The sequence below is a fragment of the Parasteatoda tepidariorum genome, chromosome 7 (assembly GCF_043381705.1).
Source record: "Parasteatoda tepidariorum isolate YZ-2023 chromosome 7, CAS_Ptep_4.0, whole genome shotgun sequence".
NCBI classification, from domain to species: Eukaryota; Metazoa; Arthropoda; class Arachnida; order Araneae; family Theridiidae; genus Parasteatoda; species Parasteatoda tepidariorum.
The window spans coordinates 61,801,496-61,822,011 of record NC_092210.1 but is presented as its reverse complement, the minus strand read 5'-3'; the positions used below and the strand labels follow the sequence as shown (position 1 = coordinate 61,822,011).

Genomic DNA, 20,516 nt, shown 5'->3' with positions numbered 1-20,516 from the left:
GGGATATTCTAGACCTTTTGTTAAAGGTGGTTCCTTTTCATGAAATGTAGGTAATGAAAAACCTGCTTATAAATTAGTGAATTTGATAATAAGGTTCCTGATTATGTAAAAATCGCAATTTAAACTTTGATCTAAAGACGTTGACACAATTTTTCAAGAGAAAAGTTTTGTGAATGGTGCGTTTACACGCTATCTTAAAGACCCGTTTTAACAATAAACTATCTCATCTTAGGAAGGTAGTAAATAATGCACTTAAAATTACCCAGCTCCGCAAGTTTAGTTAAAGTTTTAATTTAATATCATGGTTATTGATGTAAAATGAAATTAGGAGATTTAAGATAAATCTGATTGTCTTTCCTTTAATGCATTTGGATTATAAATTGGAAGCGAAATCAAACAGTCTCTAGGAACATTTACACAACTGAATGGCACAATTACATATGATATTTGAGAAGAAGGCTCACTGTCATTTCACATTTAATGTCCCGTATTAATTTCACATTTAATGACCCGTATTAATTTTATCATTAAATAATGCGAACAGATCTCTCTCTAAGATATAAAAAGGGCTGTTCATATGCACAGCTATAAAAATTATAGTTCCAGGAAAAAGAATAATAAAATTTTTTTTAAATCATAAATAAAGCAGTTAATATAAAAATTATTTTTATTACGCAAACAATGCTATTTTTATAAGCAACGGGTTGAAGAAAAAATAAATTAAAAAAGTTAAGAGAAAATATGGGAAATATGGAATAAATTTCCCAATATCCTGCCGTGCAAATGATAAAACAACGTTAAGTGATTCATGGTAAAATTCAAGAAAAGTGGTTTGACAGCTGCTTTCGCTTGTTTGCTAATGCTATAAAGGCTAGAGTAGAATTTCAAAAAGCTGATAAATTAAAATATGTTTTTGAAATTTTTCTTTGTAATATGTAGTTAATCACAAAAAAAATGTTAAAAATAATAGCCACAATTTTGAGTTTTCTGTCGCTTACGTCGATTTCTCTATTACACGGAAATATAGTTGTCGAGGGAAATTAAATACTCAACCGAAGCAAAGCTTGCAGTGAGACTGCATGGTATTAAAATATATTCTAAGTTGAGATTTTAAGTTCGACATTGAAGTGTCAAATGCGAGTGAATATTTTGTTTGACATTTTCTTTGTTATAAATTTGACAATAGATAACCATTTCAAAAGATTGCAACAAGATTAGCTAACATTTTTATTTCATAAGAAAACACCAGAGTGCTTTTTTTTGCAAATCTGGGCAACCTCTATTAAATTTCAACGGTCACTAAATAAGAATGAACGTCATAATAATTGCCACGATCTAATCTTAATTTTTCAAAAAAAGGGTCTCATTTAAGAAACTTTGTTCCGTATTGCTAACTAGGTGGATCAAAACATAACACTAATCAAAGCTAAGAATCTATTTGTAGCATTCAGAATTTCAGGCTTCCGCGTCATAAGGGAATTAATACATATTAGCTATTACAAAATTTTATTTCCCTCGTCAAATAAATAAAAATATTCCACTTCTCCTATTCACGAAAAGCACGTCGCTTCCATGTTCCTACTCGAAATTGACGAAACTACCACTGAATTAATTATCAGAAATATTCTGGAAAAGGTGCATTACTTATTCACATTCCCTTCTAAACACTTCAGTTTGTACAGTCGGAAGAGGGGAGGGGGAATAAAAGCTCACTCCTAACCCCCCCCCTTCTGCTTTTCAGTAGATGATCTACGAGTTGTTTCCGGCCGTAACCGCAACCATCTAAATAATCGGAGAACTTGCTCGTGTAGCAGTATACACGTTCTCTAAAAGAGAACCATTCTTCTCCGCCCCACCCCATTCCTTCGATCGATACAGAACTCCAGTTGGAAGAGGAACAGCTACTTCCTAGCGTTCTCTTTTCAGGAAGATCAAAAATCGATAGGGGCCGCCTTTAGCTCAAGGAATAGCATTTTCGCTAGTCATCCAATTTATGGATACGGGAGGAGGCTGTAAATTGAATTTGAGAAGAGGATTTGAATTTCAATACACGATGGAAAAGGGGGGCAGTAAAAGGATGGAGAGTATCTAGGCTATGGATTTTTATTATCCTCCCCCCTCATGGTGAAGAGAGGCTTTTGCGTTCGAATTTATCGCTTTTCTTTTATAATCCGCATTTCTATAGAGAGATTAGCCCACTCGCTAACCGTCGAGTTTTAAAAAGATACCAAAGAGGTTGTAGCAAGTTCTGAAGCATTGTAACTGTTCAGCGAAATTAAATGGAAGACCGAAAATTCATGCCACATCGGTAGTTTATTAGGTTATTTGACATAAATTGAATAAATTCAGATACATCCTTAGATACAAAGTATACAGGCTTCAGCCATAACGGTATTGTTTTGACGGATGTACTTATTTTGAAACGTTAGTTTCATGTTTATAAAATTCAAGATAAGACTTGTCTTTTCATCTAGTTGCATTAAAACTTTTTACACTATTTTAACATCGACTTGGTCTCGTTTTAGTTCCAAAAGTTACAAAATATAATACGTAAATTAGATCTTTAATGTAAATTTCGCTTCGAAATGCATAAGTTAGTAATAATATTAAGCGTTATAAGACCCCGGAACACTAGACTTGCTGAGTAAGCTACATTTAACACGGTTTTTCGAAGCTTTTTCGCCTAACAAAATAAAAAAGAATCAGAATTATCAAACTCAATGACTTATTCTCTTTTTTAGCAAATTTTTATAAGCTCAGATAATTCAGCACTTGGAGTAAGCTTTTAAATAACAAAAAATTAGAGCACATTCTCAAAACTGTGGCTTTTCTCCATATGGACGTTTAGCGTCATTTTCAGAATAAAACATAGATGGCGCTGGTTAAAGATAGGCTAAACTTGACCTACAGTTATGAGTAATTTTTGCCTTAAAAATATTATTCACATAAAAGCATCATTTAACGCGATTACAGAGCCTTTGAAAAACGCCTTAAAAAAGATAAGTTGGTAAATTGACATTTTTACAATACGTTTATTTAATGGGGAAAAAAAACTTTCTAGAGCTTAACTACTAAAACGTTTTTTAATCTAGCATTGAATAATTTAAGAAGTAATAAACTGAAGATAAAATTTGCTCAGAATTTTCTTAATTAGATATAAGACCTTTTTTTTTTAAATAATAAATAACGTGAAGAACTTAAAATTTTATATTACTGTATTCAACGATGAAACAAACATTTCATTAAATCCTAACTTTGAGCATTTGTGTTTCAATATAAAAAGTCACTAACGAACATTTATTATCTAAAATTACGTGTCCGATAAGGAAGAGTTAAAACTTCGTCTCATAAGAAAAAAAATGAAACCTGGTAGAAATATCGCATCAAAGCAAGAAATCGTTTCAACACCCTCTTTTTCAAACAGGGCCTTTCTAAAAATAAGATTCTTGGCGCAAATTCTTCCACGTTTGCAGCACTTGAATTATCAAAACCCGCAACACACATATTGAAAGAAAAAAAAACTTTTCCCTCCACCAAACGAAAAAAGGATCTTTCATTCGAATCTGGAATAATTTTCCAGCACTTTTCGGGTCACTAGAGCAATTACTACAGTCAAACAGGGTGAGAGTTAAAGTACTGTTTGACATTTAGTTACAATGACACTAATTTGCGTATTGTGACATCCTGGTTGAGGCATTTGAACGTGACATACATGGGTCAAAAAAACCTGGGCGTCTACTCGATGTTCCGAGCGTATCATACAATCTATATGTGCGTTGATGCGATGTAAACATCTTATTAACTAAATAAATAAATAAACCGAGTCATGTTCTTCTCCAGATCAATAACATTTAATTTAAATGGATCATTAACTTCGCTAGCTCGAATAAATAAAATTATATATATCTGGTGGCATAATTGAAAGCAGCTAATAACATTTATAAGCCTGACGAGTTCTCAAGTTTTAGGTCATTACTTCGCAATTAAAAACCTTAAGTGAATAAAGAAATTATCGCGCAAAGGTATTAAAAACAATATTCCATTCAGCCACTTAATTAGCCTCTGTAAGCTAATTATGCGTTTGTTTCACACTCAAATAGCAGAAGAACGGTAGCATGACGGAAAAAAAAATGGCTGACGAGAAAACTAAGAAGAATTTCACAATTTTCTGAAACACGTCTTTTTTACGAATGCAATAACTTAGAATTTACCAGGCATATGATAAGAATTTAATTACAAATAAAAACACACAAAGTGAGAAAGGATGTCGTTGTCATGTTACGAATAATATACAAAAAGGATTAAAAACATATAAGTTGCCAGAATACAAAATTAAAAGTGTAAATGGTGGATAGAGGGATATATTTTTAAGCTGCGTTCATACTGAAGTTAAGAACCGCACTTGATTTTTTTGTTACATTGGATTGGCTCGAAAACTTGATTTGCGCAAGGTAATGTATTACACTAGTTTATAATTAATAAATGGCAGAATTTTAAATACAACATTTTAATACGATGGCATTTTTATATAAATCATTTTAGCATTTATTGAATGATATTAATTAATTCAATATTGGAGGACGTTGCTTAGTTGCAAAAAAAACAGTTACCCACGGATTCAAAGTTGAATTATCGAATCTTAATTAATTTTATAATATTTAATTTTTTTCTTTTAATATGCTACTCTTTTAAAATATTATTTTTTCTTTTTTATTAAAAATATTTTTATCTTAGATTATGGGCTCTATGTACTTGCAAATTATGCGGAATTAGTAGAACTATGAACCTTAAATTCGTGTCTTTGATATTTTTTCTTTTGTTTCATTCATTATTGTATAATATTATAAATTCATATATTGTTTAAGACTTTTTAAGTTTTATCAATATACATTTTTTTTCTTCTAAAATTAGATTAAGAACGGAAATCCAACAAATCTAATTAATTTCAATGCAAAACTTACCGCGTTAATTGTTTTAAATTGAAGAATTTGCTAAGATAAAAATTTTAAAAATATCTAGATCGATATTTTCGCAAAGCGCAAATCCAATCAATCTGGGGTCTATCAATAATACAATGTCACGAATATCTCATGATCTTTTATATTAAAATTGGTATTGATTCAATAAACAGCTGCAAATTATATACTGCTAAATAATAACATTAATGTAAATAAGGCTGAAATAATTTTTTTTGTGTATACTGCAGATAAAGGGGGCAACTGGTCTTTCTACACGCACTATCAAAATAACATATAGATATTAAATGCTTATTCGCATGTTAAGTCAGCTAAGTTGTAAAGTAACAGATACGCTTTGTAAAACCTCTAGTTATTATACTGTTCATCATATTTTTATGGAAAAGAAAAGTAAATATTAGTGAATTTTTTTCGAAATATTAATCAGCAGTTAAAGATGTCTGCGATAAACTTTTTAATGGTTTGGTTATTTTTTTTTTTATTTGAGGCTAAAAAATATTATTTAACTTTTTGTTTTAAATAAACCAAGAAAATCCCCCCCCCCAACAAAAACACCGTTTTTTTTTTTTTGAATATATCCTGATTTATAAATACAGGGGTCTGTCCAGACATTTCGTGAAGAGTCCGGTTTTTGTGAAATTGTGAAAAAATTCCAGGGTCGTGCTTTTACGAATTTGTGCAAATAGGGTTCGCTTATTGCAAAAAACTTTTTCAAGGAGTTTTTAAATTGTTAATAGTTATACGATTATGCTCAGCACTCTAAAATTATAATTAAAAAAAATTAAAATTTCAAAAATAAACAGCAATTGCTGCTTCTAAATTAGAGATGCAACATACAAATATTTGGTATTTAGTCTATACTGCTGAACGCAGAATATTCATTTCGGACGAATAATGGAAGAATCGTCTGCCGAAGACAAAACTTAATTCGTTTACATCCATCTTTCTTGTTTTCTGCCCTGAGAAGGGTTTATTCAATTAATAAAACAATAATGAAGATAAACAAATTTGTAAAGGGTCCGATTAAAAGATAAAAACGGACCCTTCACAAAATAATTTAAGTTAAAAGTTAAAATATTTTGTGATGGGTCCGTTTTTATGAAAAGATATTTTGTGAAGGGTCCGAAATCTCTTCTATACAGTGCGTATACCATTTGTCGAAAAGAATTACCTGAGCTTTAGAATGGACAAATAACTTAAATATTTAATTCAAGTTTTATAAAATTATCATGACGAGATAAAAAAAAAATATCGAAATAGATGAGTAATTCTCAATTTCAACAAATTGTTAGCTCAGATAAAAAAATTTAAACATTAGAACATAAACACGTTTTTTACAAAACTGTGGTCTTTCATCATATTGAGAAAAACAAAAAGGGAGCTTGCTAAAAGCAAAACACCTAAACATAACATACGTGTCTGTTTAGCTGTTAAAAACATGCAACAATTAAAGCATAACATAGTTATTCAATTCGAGAATTATTTGCATGGTGGTTCAGCTATATGGATACCAAAATATGAATTACCTCGAAGATAACTTTGTAGAGATATTCCCATTGTACTTAGCAGAGTTAACTTATTTAGATACTTACCGTGATAAAATAGGAAGATTGGGAAGAAACAAAACAAAAAAAAACGTCGTGTTTTAGAACATATTTAATCGGCAGCCTCATAAAATAACAAATGACAGAACAGATAAAAAAAAATAAAAAAACGTTAAGAGCAATTTGTAATCATTCATTCATCGGTTAGATATTTGTAAAATAGAACCATAGAACAATGTATTCCCAATTGCGTGAAAAAAACAATTTAAACATGCAAATTAAGGAGCAAAGAGAAAAATCCATTGGTTGAAGGGATAAAACAATAGCAAAAATCCTTCACCCACAACAATTTAAGATACAAGATAACGATCAGAGATATAAATCAAGTAATGCGCGTGAAAAAGCAATGCATTACTAACTAATTCTTTTTCAAAAGAAAAAAAACTAAATCCATAAAGATACATTTCCACACAAACAAGGACTAATCGGTGGATTACCCAACACTACAAAACATTTAGAATAAAAGCATTTCTTTTCACACAATAAATCAAGAAAAAGAGCTTATTTTTTCAAGCTTATGTTCTTTGTTCCACGGCTGGACATTCCCCTCCACGCGTCGTAGATCGCAGACAATGGATTAAATGAATCATTGACCCATTTCGAACAACACCGGAGCCATTTTTCATTCTTCGTCAGAAAACCGGAACCGCCACTTCACCAACTACTTCAGCTAAATGTATAGAGAATTTCTTCAACTAGGTTTGATTATGACATCTGAACCACCCTACAAATCTAGAGATCATTATGCACGTGCCATAACCATAGTAAGATCAGGTACTTAATTGTATTTTACTATGAATTGGCATTGCTGTCGAACTAAAAAATAGCACAAAATTTAATCTAAAAAATAGGTTTTCTAAGAGTTAAGTGTTAAAAGTTTTATCAATTACATAATAGAAAGTGTATCGTATTAAAGCGACCTAAAATTGCAACTAAATATATTTTTCCAAAGATGTATAACTCAAACATTAACAACTAGGTAAATACAACAAGGTATTTAAAACTAACAAATGAAGATGATGTAAATAAATTGAAATTATCAAATAGATCCATAATGCAGATATTGATCGATCTAATAAATTATAGTTAAGCAAAAGAACTCTACTGAACTTGAAAATTACATACTTCGGTTTGCCAAGTGTAAAAGGTATTATTAAGTAGGTTTGATGAAGTTTTTTTTTTTTTTTTTTTTTAGCCTTAAGTTACAGAAACAGACAAAAGCGTACTTTTTCAGAATTACTGTACGTTTATTTCAACAGATTAGGATTTTAGACAAACAAAATAAGTTTTTAAAATTACAGTAGACTGTACCTTTGAATTTAGGAAGCGCAATAAATTTATCAAAGATAGTTACAAATTCGGATTATTTTTAGACAATCATAACTGTCAATATAATGATATAGCCAAAAGAAAAATAAATGCCCAGAAATTGTAATAAAAAAAGGGCGAGATTATTAAACAAACAAAATAAACATGAGTAGCTTCGATTGCAACTAAATCATTAAACAAATTAAAAGCGAACATCACGGAAAAAAAAGATTAAGAACTAATTTTTTTTACACATTTAACACTCTTACCAACTAGGATCATGGAATAATATTGATTATTTCTCGACCAAACGATAAAATCCGAAAATCTAAAATCGAATCCGAAATATTTATGACAAAACTTGAATTAATTACGCCTAAGGAGCTAATGGAACGTTTCCACCGATTCCTTTAGTAAGTTTCTTACTGCAATTCACCCTATTTTTTTTCAAACAAAATTATTTAAATTTATTCATAATTCTCTATCAACAATTATATCAGGGCTGTCCAGACATTTTGTAAAAGGTCCGGTTTTCGTGAAATTGTGAAAAAAATTACTCACATTCTTTCAACCAGGGTCCGCTTTTATGAATTTGTGCAAATAGGGTCCGGTTATTGCAAAACACTTTTTCAACGAGTTTTTAAATTGTAAATAGATACAAAATTATGCTCGGCGCTGTAAAATTATAATGAGAAAAAATTAAATTTTCAAAAATAAATAGCAATTGCTGCTTCTAAATTAGAGATGCAACATACAAATATTTGGTATTCAGCCTATAACTGCTGAACGCAGAATATTCATATCGCACGAATAATGGAAGAATCGTTTGCCGAAGACAAAACTCAATTCGTTTACACCCATATTTCTTGTTTTCTGCCCTGGGAAGGGTTTATTCAATTAACAAAATAATAATGATGATAAACAGATTTGTGAAGGGTCCGATTAAAAGATAAATTATTTTGTGAAGGGTCTGTTTTTAAATTAAAATATTTTATGAAGGGTCCGTTAACGGACCCAAATTTCTTCTAAACAGACACCTGTATATAAAAAAGGGTTTGTTTAAAAATCTCCGTTATTATTCTAACATTAACTCGAAAGTTTAATTTTAGAAGCAGTCCCTTAAATTGAACACGGATATTGATTTAAAAAAACATTAACTGGAATTTTAAAAAAAAAAAAATCTAAATTTATCCTGCATACGTTAAAATGTGCGGTTTCTATTAAGTTATATTTTGTATAAATTAAATTATTAATACATGGTATGTATGATAAAATATTTATTAATATACATGCAGAAATAACATGTAGTGGGAAAATCAACTACAAAAGACAGAGTATGGAAGAAGGGGAATGAGGGGGGGGGGATCTAAAAAGCACATGAAAGCGATTTTTAACTACAGCAATGGTGTTGACACTCGGAATTACAACTTATTACAGAGCATTGCAAGATTCAATTACCCCACCCCCTTTTTCCTCATCACCAGCATCCCAATTCAACTTCAATAGAACCGGTTTTTCTGAAACCATCCATTACAACACTCCCCCCCCCCGTCTCTCTCTAAATGTCGTTTCGTAGACAAGCGTTTATTGATTACGTAATAAGAGGTTTCCTCTAACAATGGGTTTTTATTTCTGTATGGGATGAATGATAAATAATTATGCTGCTATGTCAGGTATTTGAATGGCGTCTTAATTTCACACTTTGTTCTCAATTTTTTTTTTAAAGTTTAACTACAAGAAATGAAATTGATTAGAAAAGGTACACAAATTAGTTTTTTTTTTTCTTTTCTTTTTAAACATCAAAGAAAGAGTGCTGAATTGGATGTACAGTGCGCAAAAAGATAAAAGGACAACCCTGAATAACTTTTGTTCTGATTATTGGATATTCATGTTCCAGGCTCAGAGTAACTTAAAATAGGTTAATTGATTACAGAAGACAATATTTTAAGTTATAAAATCTGACAGAAAACCGTACTTTCTCTAAATAAACAAGAAAAAAATGCATTTGAAAATTTAAGAAAAGTCAATTATTAAAATCTTTAAAACTAATTCCTCTTTAAAAAATTAAAATTTTTAACCGATCATAAATTATTGAAATAAAAATTTTTAAATTGAAATAAATGACATGCATAAGAAAAGATTGCAAAAACAAAATAATTATGCATCTTAAAAAACATGCATGACTTCACGCTTCCTACTCATCAGGGATCTGTCCAGACATTTTGTGAAAGGTCCGTTTTTCGTGAAAAAATTACTCACATTCTTTCAACCAGGGTCCGCTTTTATGAATTTGTGCAAATGGGGTCCGTTATTGCAAAAAAAAAAAATTTTTTTCAAGGAGTTTTTAAATTGTTAAGACATACAAGATTATGCTCAACACTAAAAATATAATAAAAAAATTAAATTTTAAAAGATAAACAGCAATTGCTGCTACAATTGACGTTAAATTAGAGATGCAAAATACAAATATTTGGTATTTAGCCTATACTGCTGAACGCAGAATATTCATTTCGGACAAATAAAGGAAGAAGCGTCTGCCGAAGACAAAGCTTTGTTTGTTTACATCTGTCTTCCACCCCCTTGGGAAGGGTTTATTCGATTAACAAAGCAATAATGAAGAAAAACAAATTTGTGAAGGGTCCAATTAGAAGATAAATTATTTTGTGAAGGGTCCGTTTTAAAGTTAAATTATTTTGTGAAGGGTCCGTTTTTATGAAAAGATATTTTGTGAAGGGTCCGTTAACGGACCCAAATTTCTTCTAAACAGACCCCTGGTTTACGGCTACGAATGTTCAACTCCGTAGCCTTGTAATTCTGAACCCAACCCAGAAGACAAAGGAACTACTCTCGGATCAAGTGTTGGGAGAAACTTGTCTACGTGGAGGTCTTTTTGGTGGTACTAACCCGCATTTGCGCTAGTGAGTTCCGCCTATGTTCGCTAATGCTCCACAATCCCAAAAGATTGCTGTGCAATCTTATGTGGCTGGCAGACCATGTAGTTAAATGCACTTGAAATTTGTTCTATCGGAAAATCTTAAGAACGTAAGTCAATTATTAAAATCTTTAAAACTAATTCCCCTTTAAGAAATTCATTTTTAACCGATCATAAATTATAGAAATAAAAAATTTTAAATTTAAATAAATGACATGCAAAAGAAAAGATTGCAGAAACAAAATAATTATGCTTCTTAAAAAACAACATGCATGACTTCACGTTTCCTACTCATCCTTTCAATTTTTCATAACTGTCTTTTGCTCTTAGAGCACGACTATACTTATTTTACAAATAACGATGAACGAAGTTATTATTATTGAGTACACGTAAGGGAAGTCGATAGTGCTTATATCAATGCTTAAACTGACTTTTATCGACTTAACTTTTCTCTGCATCTAAATGAGATATTGCTTCAGTTTTGTTTACCACAGAATATTTACAAATACAATGTTTACACTGTGATAACTGTTAATATATATGGAAGAATTTAAAAAAAAAAAAAAAATTATGAACTGAGAACTTTTAATTTTTCGAAAAGTTTAATCAAAAAACCTTCCATAGCTCAAAACGTATTCCTCTTAAAGCTAAAACATTATAAAACCATACAAGTGATATAATCTCAAATATCCCCAAAACATTTTAAAGCGATATCGTAAGTTGTTTCTTTGTAAAGGTACATCGAAAACTGTCAGTTTTGGCATTATTGATATATGCTCCACCGACTCCCCTTAAAATACAATATAAAACAATTCGCTTTTAAATTCTTCCCAACTTACAACTCAGTTTGTTACAGCGTTTGGTTGTCCACGCGAGTAAAGAAAGCTCATTCAGAAATTGATAAACACGTACGTTTAAGCTGTCATAAGCATGACAGTTTACATGTCTGATATTTTAATTCTTTGTTGCCAAAGAGAAAAAGAAATGAGGCTCTCTTCGTCGCTGTGTAACAGAAATATATATACATAGATGTTAAGTAACAGCATTTGAAACTGCAACTGCTCTGAGGGTATCGTATATGAATTAAGAACTCTCATTATAGTTCATATTTCGAAACGACGAACAATTTTATTTTAAAAACTAAAATTTCAACAAGGTAAGTTATAAAAGCAAATATTTTGCCCACATGAAATCAAAGTAATTAATAGCATATATAATTTTCATAAAAAGGCAAACGCGAACTCAAAAGTATAATCTGCTTTACTGAAGTATAATAAAAGCAAATTCTACAGCAAAACAGTAAAATTACAATTTTTAATTTCAAAATTACTTTAACAGAATTTAAACAGCTTCAAATATAATTTTATCAGTACAGAACAAACCGTAATTTTCAATCAATACAGGCCAATATTCTAGTACTGTCGCATTAAAAAATAATCAGTGTCAGTAAGTAAATTTTTCTTCAATGTCATAATTTAATTTTAATAGAATTTAAGATTTCCTTGATCAAATAATTTATAAGTAGTGTTTTCAAAATCTCGAAATTAAAACGCAGTGAATATGCCACAATTTTGTACACTTAAGAAATTTTAGCGGATTCATCTTTCAGAAATTCTACGACATACGCATGATTTAATTATTGTTGATTAGAATCGATAATTTTTAAAATCGCGAGAAATAAATAAATCATTAATTGTGAGACTACAAAACTCTAGAATACAAAATTTCATACTGATTTGCTGATAATAAGTAAAACCCTTCTTAATTCATCATCATAAAAAATTTGTAACATAGTTTCCTTTTCAATTTTCATAGAATGGTTGAATTGGCAAAAAGTTGAATCAAGTATATATAACCTAGATTTTCTCTAAATTGGAACAATCAAATTTCGCTATTTCTGCTAGCATTATTAACTAAAAAACAAAGTTGTTGGATCAAAAAATCCTTTCAATTCTTCAAATCTATTTTTTTTAATTTTGAAATCAGCATTAGTATTTGTATTTTTAGAAAATGGTATGTTACTGAACACATAAAAATTAGGAATATCAGGTCGAAAAGCTAAACATTAGGACAAAATATTTTTTTTATCAAGAAAATCAGGAATATCAATACAACTACGAATCCTGTGTAATAAAAACCAAAATACAACAAAATCACAGCAAGTTATAAATATTGTAATTGAAAAAACTGGGTAGCAATGTTGACGTCGTGAATATAAAATGTTTCTTCTCATGAACATGTTTCCAACAATTCATGAGAATATGTAAATCAAGGCTCGTGAACATGTAAATTGAGGCGAAATAGATGGGAGAAAAAAGTTAGCCAAACGATATTTACAACAGAAAAAAAAGAAATAGACTAATACATAAGCTTTAATTTAAACATTATTTCTTTCATTTTTAATCACATTCATTAAAAAGAGAAGAGGAAATTATGAAGAAAAAATAGGTTTATCACTGCACAAATTAAAAGATTAAATACATAATTTAAAATGCAGTAATATTATTAAATAATCCCAACAAACAAGGGGCAAGATATTACTTGATCAGGAAAAAAAAAAAAAAAAAAAAAAAAAAAAAAAAANAAAAAAAAAAAAAAAAAAAAAAAAAAAAAAAAAAAAAAACATTTGACAGCAAAAATGCTGAATTTTTTTCTCCATAAGATGACCAAAAGTATGAAACAAGATTAACTATTGAATTGGGTAATTTTTTTAGCATTATTATTTAATATTGAAAAAAATATGTCACATCGAAAATCCGACTCTTTCGATATTTAAAAGCTAATAATTTAAAACCCGAACTTGTATTCGTAGAAACTGGAATGTTTTGAACAAGCAAAAGTCAGGAATAAAAAGACAAAAAGCTATAAAAAGGACAAAATATTTTGAATCAGAAAAAATTAATGTCAATAATTTATTAATCAAAAGCCTCCAGAAACAAAGGTGAAAATGTCTAAAAATAATATAAATAAAAGGTGAGGGAGGGGGAAGATATTGAGGGTTTCAAATGCGTTGCTCCTCGGGAAAGATTAGTTTTATTTTTGTCAATTTAAACAAAATATGAATATTTTAAAAATCTACCGACAAAGAGACTTAAGTATTTTCAACTATCTAAATCAAACTAGTAAATACCACTATTAACAATTTAAAACTATTTATAATTTTCATTTTTCTCGTGTTACTTTTTCCAATGTGTCCCTCAGTAATCTGATCATTAAAACACGGTTCCCAGGGCTGAGCTCAGTGTGAGGATGGGTAACCACTTTGATCAGTCCGCAAAGGCACCGAGGGTGTGAGGTATTAGACTTCGTTAAACTGTTCTACCGTAAAGTGCTTAACTACAGAGAATCAAAATTGTGATGGTACGTTTTCGGATCATCCTCAGGGACCGTCAACTATAGACCATTGTGTAGCTCTACAGTATGTAAATAAACTATAATAACACCATAAACTATAATAAGTATATAAATACCCAATATTTCTTTGATAATTTAAAAAAAGTGGTGTTGTCAAAGTGATACTTAACTAAACAAATGTTGAAAGAAACAAGCACGGAGGGGGTGTGGAAAATGACAGAAAAGTATTTTCCGAGGGATTGCAATAAAAGAAAGAAGAACAATGACGAATTCTTAGTCTTATTCATGACTTTATGCTCACAATGTAATTAACTATTTGTTGGAAATAGCTGCTTTATGCCTCCATTTTAATGGCCGTATTTTCCGACTGCTATTTTTTCAAAATGCTCAGAATCAACGTCTTTATTGAGTTTGATCAATGTTGAAACAATAAGGTGTAACTATATGTCTTAGTACTTTTAAAAATGTGTTACTTTCGATGCACAAACATTCATACTTATAAATTTCGAACTCTTGCGCTAACCATTATTGCTGTTGATTGTTAAACATTTAGACGCCTTTAACCATAGTTTATACCAAAAATTAAACTAAATAATTTTATTTTACATTGTCTCGTTAAACAATCAACCATATTCAGAATTTACAACTATCAATGTTCAAATCAGTAGCGTGAAAAACAAAAATTTTATAATTTGAAAAGCAGTTTAAAAATAAACTATATTTAACACTACCTCAATGCATTGACAGATATAAAACGAAATAAATTTATCTTATAATTTAAACTAAAAATTTCCAAAATTTTCATGAAAAATTAACAGCAATTTAAATTACTTGGTATATTTTATTAAATTAGTCTTAAAGGCTAAAATTCAACAATTGTTTTTACAATGTTGCCACGGACGCTATAAAATTATAATAGTGTCAGTAAATTTGCGTTGCAGATATTTAGAACTTCAAAACTCACTATCGTTTAGAGTTCTGAATATAAAGATATCACCTGTAAATTTACACCTTTAATATACCACCCCGACCATAAGCCCGGTATTGTCTGATAGCTCATAGATTAGTGAAAATAACTTAAGATTTAAAAACTCATTTCAAAAATATTTTACACATTTCTTTTAAATACCCAAATACTTTTTTGTAGTTAGGTTACGAATTTGCTTGTTTACATCAAATTGCCAATTAAAAAATATAACAATTCTTTAAGTGTTAGTTATAACATTAAGAAATATTTTGTTACCTTGGCGACATTTTGCGTAAAAAAACTTACAATTGGACCACAAATGTTTACAAATCACGCATGATAATTTAAATAATAGTAAGAGCTTATGTGAGGAATACATTCTATACATTGATAAAATGCGCATAATATATTTTAGCACTACTATTCGACTGACATAGAATGTATTCGTTTGAATACATTCTATACATAGATGAAATGTACCTAATATATTATAGGACTGTTATTTGACTGATTTAAACCCTTATCAATAAAAAATACTTCAAATCTTATAAAAATTTCACTTCCCAACTCTAAATAATTATATTTAGCCATAGTATATATTTTGTTCAAGTAATGTTTAATTCAAAACAGTGTTGACTCATCGAAGCTGTTTATAAAAAAAAAAAAAAAAAAAAANAAAAAAAAAAAAAAAAAAAAAACTTAGTTGAGTGAGTTTACTACAAATTTGTTGATTTCTAAACTACAAAGATGTGAGTCCACTTTTTACCCTGAGGTAATTTTTCAAAAGCTTTAAAAAATAATTACTTAAGGTTGAAGTCCTCCGAAAATTACGCAAGAAATTTTTAAAAAAATCAACTAATAGCATAAAAAAATGAATTTTTATAACTAGCCATTCTGAAAATTCATTAGTACTTTAAATTATTTCAGTAAAAATTTGGGAAACTTATAATTAACCTATTTTACTTTAATGTTACTTATTTTCATTCATCCCCACTTATACAGTTAATTTTTCTAACTAGCATAAAAATATATCGAGTATACAATTTAAATTCATAGCTGGTGTAGCATAACTCGTTAATTAACGGAAAATAATTTAAAATTAAGAAACTTACGGAGGTACAAAGATACATCATATTCTGGGAAAATATTTATTTTTTAATACTAGAAAATGTTTTTGAGGAGCAATAAAAAGTTTTTATTGAAAAAAGAAATACTCACTATAGTGAATTTTTTTTTAAAATCAATCACGAGTTATTTAAAAACACGCGAAAGAAACCAAAACAAAAAATAAGCAACGTGAATTCAGTAAATATTTAAGACGAATATCTTTAAACCCTTGAAAGTAGACAAACTGCACGTTAATATTGTTAGACGAGAGAATGATTATGATTTTGAGCACAAAAATCTGGAAGAGGATTTTCATTTTATGACCGACGTTGCGCAGACGACCCAATTTTGACTTAATGACTAATTCAACTGCTAACCTTGTAATTTTGAGCACAGCTTATAAGACAAGAAAACTTCTGGATCATTGGGGCAAACTAGACTTGGAATTTTTGACGGTGTGAAGTTTCGATGGCGTGTAATTTTGAACCTGAACTTGATAGAACTAAGCCGCATTTGCATTACATGGAAAGGGATACCACGAAAACATTCCAAAGTTAGCCTGACGGCAAGGAGATTCTAGTCCATGATCCGTCTATCACTGAGGATATTTTATGTCAGCACTGTGATCGGTGCGAATAAAAGAATTTGTTTCAAGGAACCATCGCTGGGATTCGAACACAGGTCATTCTTTGGGAGGCAAAAGCTTTATCCACTGAGCTACCGCGAATCGGAAGGTAATAATTGTATTTTAATATACAATGATATATAAATATCATGGGCTAATTCGAAAAATTAGGCTCTTTCCGAACAGCCGAGGTCACTTTTGCACTTCGTCTAAAAGGGCTTACAGTAATAAGCCTAACAAATGCAGTTTGAAAAGTGCTGGGTAATCCAATTAGCCTACAAAGACAACGTAAAAACGCATCCCTATGGAAAATAATATCGATTGTGTGATATTTGTAAATCGAATACGAATCACAAAGCATCGTTGTTAACCAACTGCCTTATCAAACAAGTCAGGCAAATTCGAAAAATTGCCGGATTTGTATTTTATTTTACTAAAAGAAATAAAATTCAGCTGCTATTTTCTACAAATTCTTGATATGGAGCCCGGGTGACTCAGGGGATAGAGCGTTCGCCCCCCAATGAAGTGAACCGGGTTGGAATCCCAGCGATGGCTGGTCGATACGAATTCTGCATCCGGCAACTAGTAGCTAATTTAATAATTTTACTCTTAAGTTCAAAATTAAGTCTATATCAGGGTTGGCAAGCTTTTGACACATGACGGTTTTTACAAGTTTTTACCGTCATGTCAAAAAGCCCTCTGTCAAAAACCCATAGTTTTGGTAAAATAATTTTGAGTATTTGGTAAAATACTTTATAAGTATTTGGTAAAATAATTTTTAATCTTCTCGAATTTTGGACTCATTCATACTAAACTTAGAAATCGACTGGGCAATGAAAAATGCACAAAATTAGTCACTTGCTATCGTATGCTTCGGCACAGTGACCCCGACTACTGAACATGTAATTTTGTTTGTAATTAAGTTTTGTTTAATGCGATTTTTCAACTGAATAAAAGTTTTTAACTTGACAAAATAGCAGTAATTCCTGACTTAAGAGTTTGTTAGTAGTAACAAGTTTTGTTTAGCTTATTTCTATATTTAAGAAATGCCAAATTTTAAATTCTTTTTAGTTCTTGAATTTATTAATAGTTCCAAGCTTTTTTGTTTGTTTGTTTATTTCTAACAATTAAGAAGTGCAAAATTTTGAATCCTTTGCAAATCAAATACTTTTCACTATTTTCAATAAGTATATTACAATATTTCTGTATGAATGTATATCCTTCTATAAGAATACATGTATATAGTTGCAAAATCAATAGCAATCATTTACAACATTCATTTATAAAGGCAATTATGTGAAAATAATATATTATCCGCTATATGCCATAAATTAAAGAAAACAGTAGGTTTTTGACAGTTTTTACTGGTCAAAACACGATTTTTAGCACTGTCATGTCAAAAACCAGTTTTTGACGGCAAAAAACCCAACCCTGGTCTATATACATACGCGACAATTAATATCTATATACATACGCGACATTCCTCCAGACATATTGTAAAGGGTCCGGTTTTTGTGAAATTGTGAAAAAAATTACTCACATTCTTTCAACCAGGGCCCGCTTTTATGAATTTGTGTAAATAGGGTCCGTTATTGCAAAATAACTTTTTCAAGGAGTTTTTAAATTGTAAAGACATACAAGATTGTGTTCAACACTGTAAAATTGTAATTAAAAAAATTAATTAAAAAAAATAAACAACAATTGCAGCTACTAAATTAGCGATGCAACATACAAATATTTGGTATTTAGTCTATACTGCGGAAGGCCGAATATTCATTTCGGGAAGAATCGTTTGCCGAAGACAAAACTTAATTCGTTTACATCCATCTTTCTTGTTTTCTGCCCTGGGAAGGGTTTATTCGATTAAAAAAACAATAATGAAAATAAACAAATTTGTGAAGGGTCCGATCAAAAGAAAAATCATTTTGTGAAGGGTCCGTTTTTATGAAGAGATATTTTGTGAAGGGTCCGTTAACGGACCCAAATTTCTTCTAAACAGACCCCTGCTCCTGGTTATAGAGTCCCGCATAATCGGGTAGATTACGTAGAACATTCGAGATGGGAGTATAAAAACATAATCCTGATGCAAAATATTGAGCTACCGTCAACCGGAGATATTTTGCCCTTATTTTCAATTTCTCGAGAAAAAATCTTTACACATTCTTAGAGAACTAAGCTGAGATGGAGGACAGAATTTCTATGCTTTAACATATTAGAATTACAGAGGTGAAACGATCAAAATTTAAGGAGAGTTAAAAGAAAAGAAAAAATATTATTTTCACAAATTATATTTTGATTGGGAACATTGAGTATTCGTTATATTGTCTGATTCTCATGATAAAAACTTCAGTAAATAATTTACTAGCTGGAAAAAATAAATGGGATAGTTAACTTTAACGTAATATAATTCACGTTTAAAAAAAATAATAATAAATAAATAAATAAAAAGGGGGAGGGTACATTCGAAATTTTTTTTCGAAGGAAATTCTTTCTTTCGTGGGGTTGAGTGTTTTGTTCGATTTCCATTGTTCTTTCTCCAACAGAACTGGTTGAGTCATGAGTCGTTGCTCAAGTCAGTGTTGCATGCTAATTGTTTTGACACTCTGCCATTTTATTTTTATTTATTATTATTTTGAAATTTTTTTTTTTCAAAATAAACCTTGCGGCCTACGTAACTTCAGTGGACAAGAAAAAAGGAATTTTTTCATCGAAAAATTATATACCTTAGCAAAGAGTATTCAATCGAAACAATTACAACAGTCGTAGTACCCAAATGGTTTTAAAACATTTTTTTAGTTACACGTGCTTTAGTTACATAATTATGTTTGTTATACAGGGTGCGTAGCCAAATTATTCAACAAAAAATAAGCACCTTTTAAGCACTTAAATATCACAATTAGGCAGGGTTGGGAAATTTTTGACAATTGACGGTTTTATCTTGTTTAACCGTAATGTTTAAAAAAAAAAAAAAAAAAAANTCCGAATAAGCTTTTAGTAAAAAAAAAAAAAAAAAAAAAAACTTTTGGGCATTGTTTTTGACAATTGTCAAGAATCATGAAATTTTGAATCATGTAAAACAAATGGCGTTTTCATACGCTACGGACTGGCAATACGCCGAAATAGATTGGGGTTTAATTAATTGTGAAAACGTTGAATAGAACAATCTGAACTGTATCTTTTCGCATGATTCGTAGCGAAAATCAACACAGTAAAGGAAAAATCTCAGTTTGAAAAAGGGAAAATTACGCACTTTTTAAAAATACCCAATGAAAAAAGCACCTTTAAGGGATTTTAAAAAACGAAAATCAAAAATAAGCACCCTTAAGCAATTTTTAAAAACGCTACGTACCCTGTTATTAATGTTTGAAATATTATCCTTGTGTTTTATTTGAATGTATGGGTTTGTGGTTTTGAACGGACACAAAAACCGCGGGGGAAGCAAATTAACACGTCACTTAGGTGCAACTAAATATTGTCAATCTTGGTATTTATACCCCTAATAAAAAGCTATATATACCATGAATCAACAGAATATTGCAACTTTTCAATACCTCCTTAAATCAGAATAAAAATAACTAGATAAATTTAGTTTTCAAAAAAAAAAAAAAAAAAAAAAAAAAAAAAAAAAAAAAAAAAAAAAAAA

The 20,516-nt window shown here is 29.9% G+C and overlaps 1 protein-coding gene across 1 annotated transcript in view; it reads right to left on the bottom strand.

Annotated features, from left to right (window-relative positions):
- LOC107439811 (zinc finger protein 608) overlaps positions 1–20,516 on the bottom strand; it is a 62,321-nt gene that overhangs the window by 13,430 nt on the left and 28,375 nt on the right. The window lies entirely within an intron of this gene.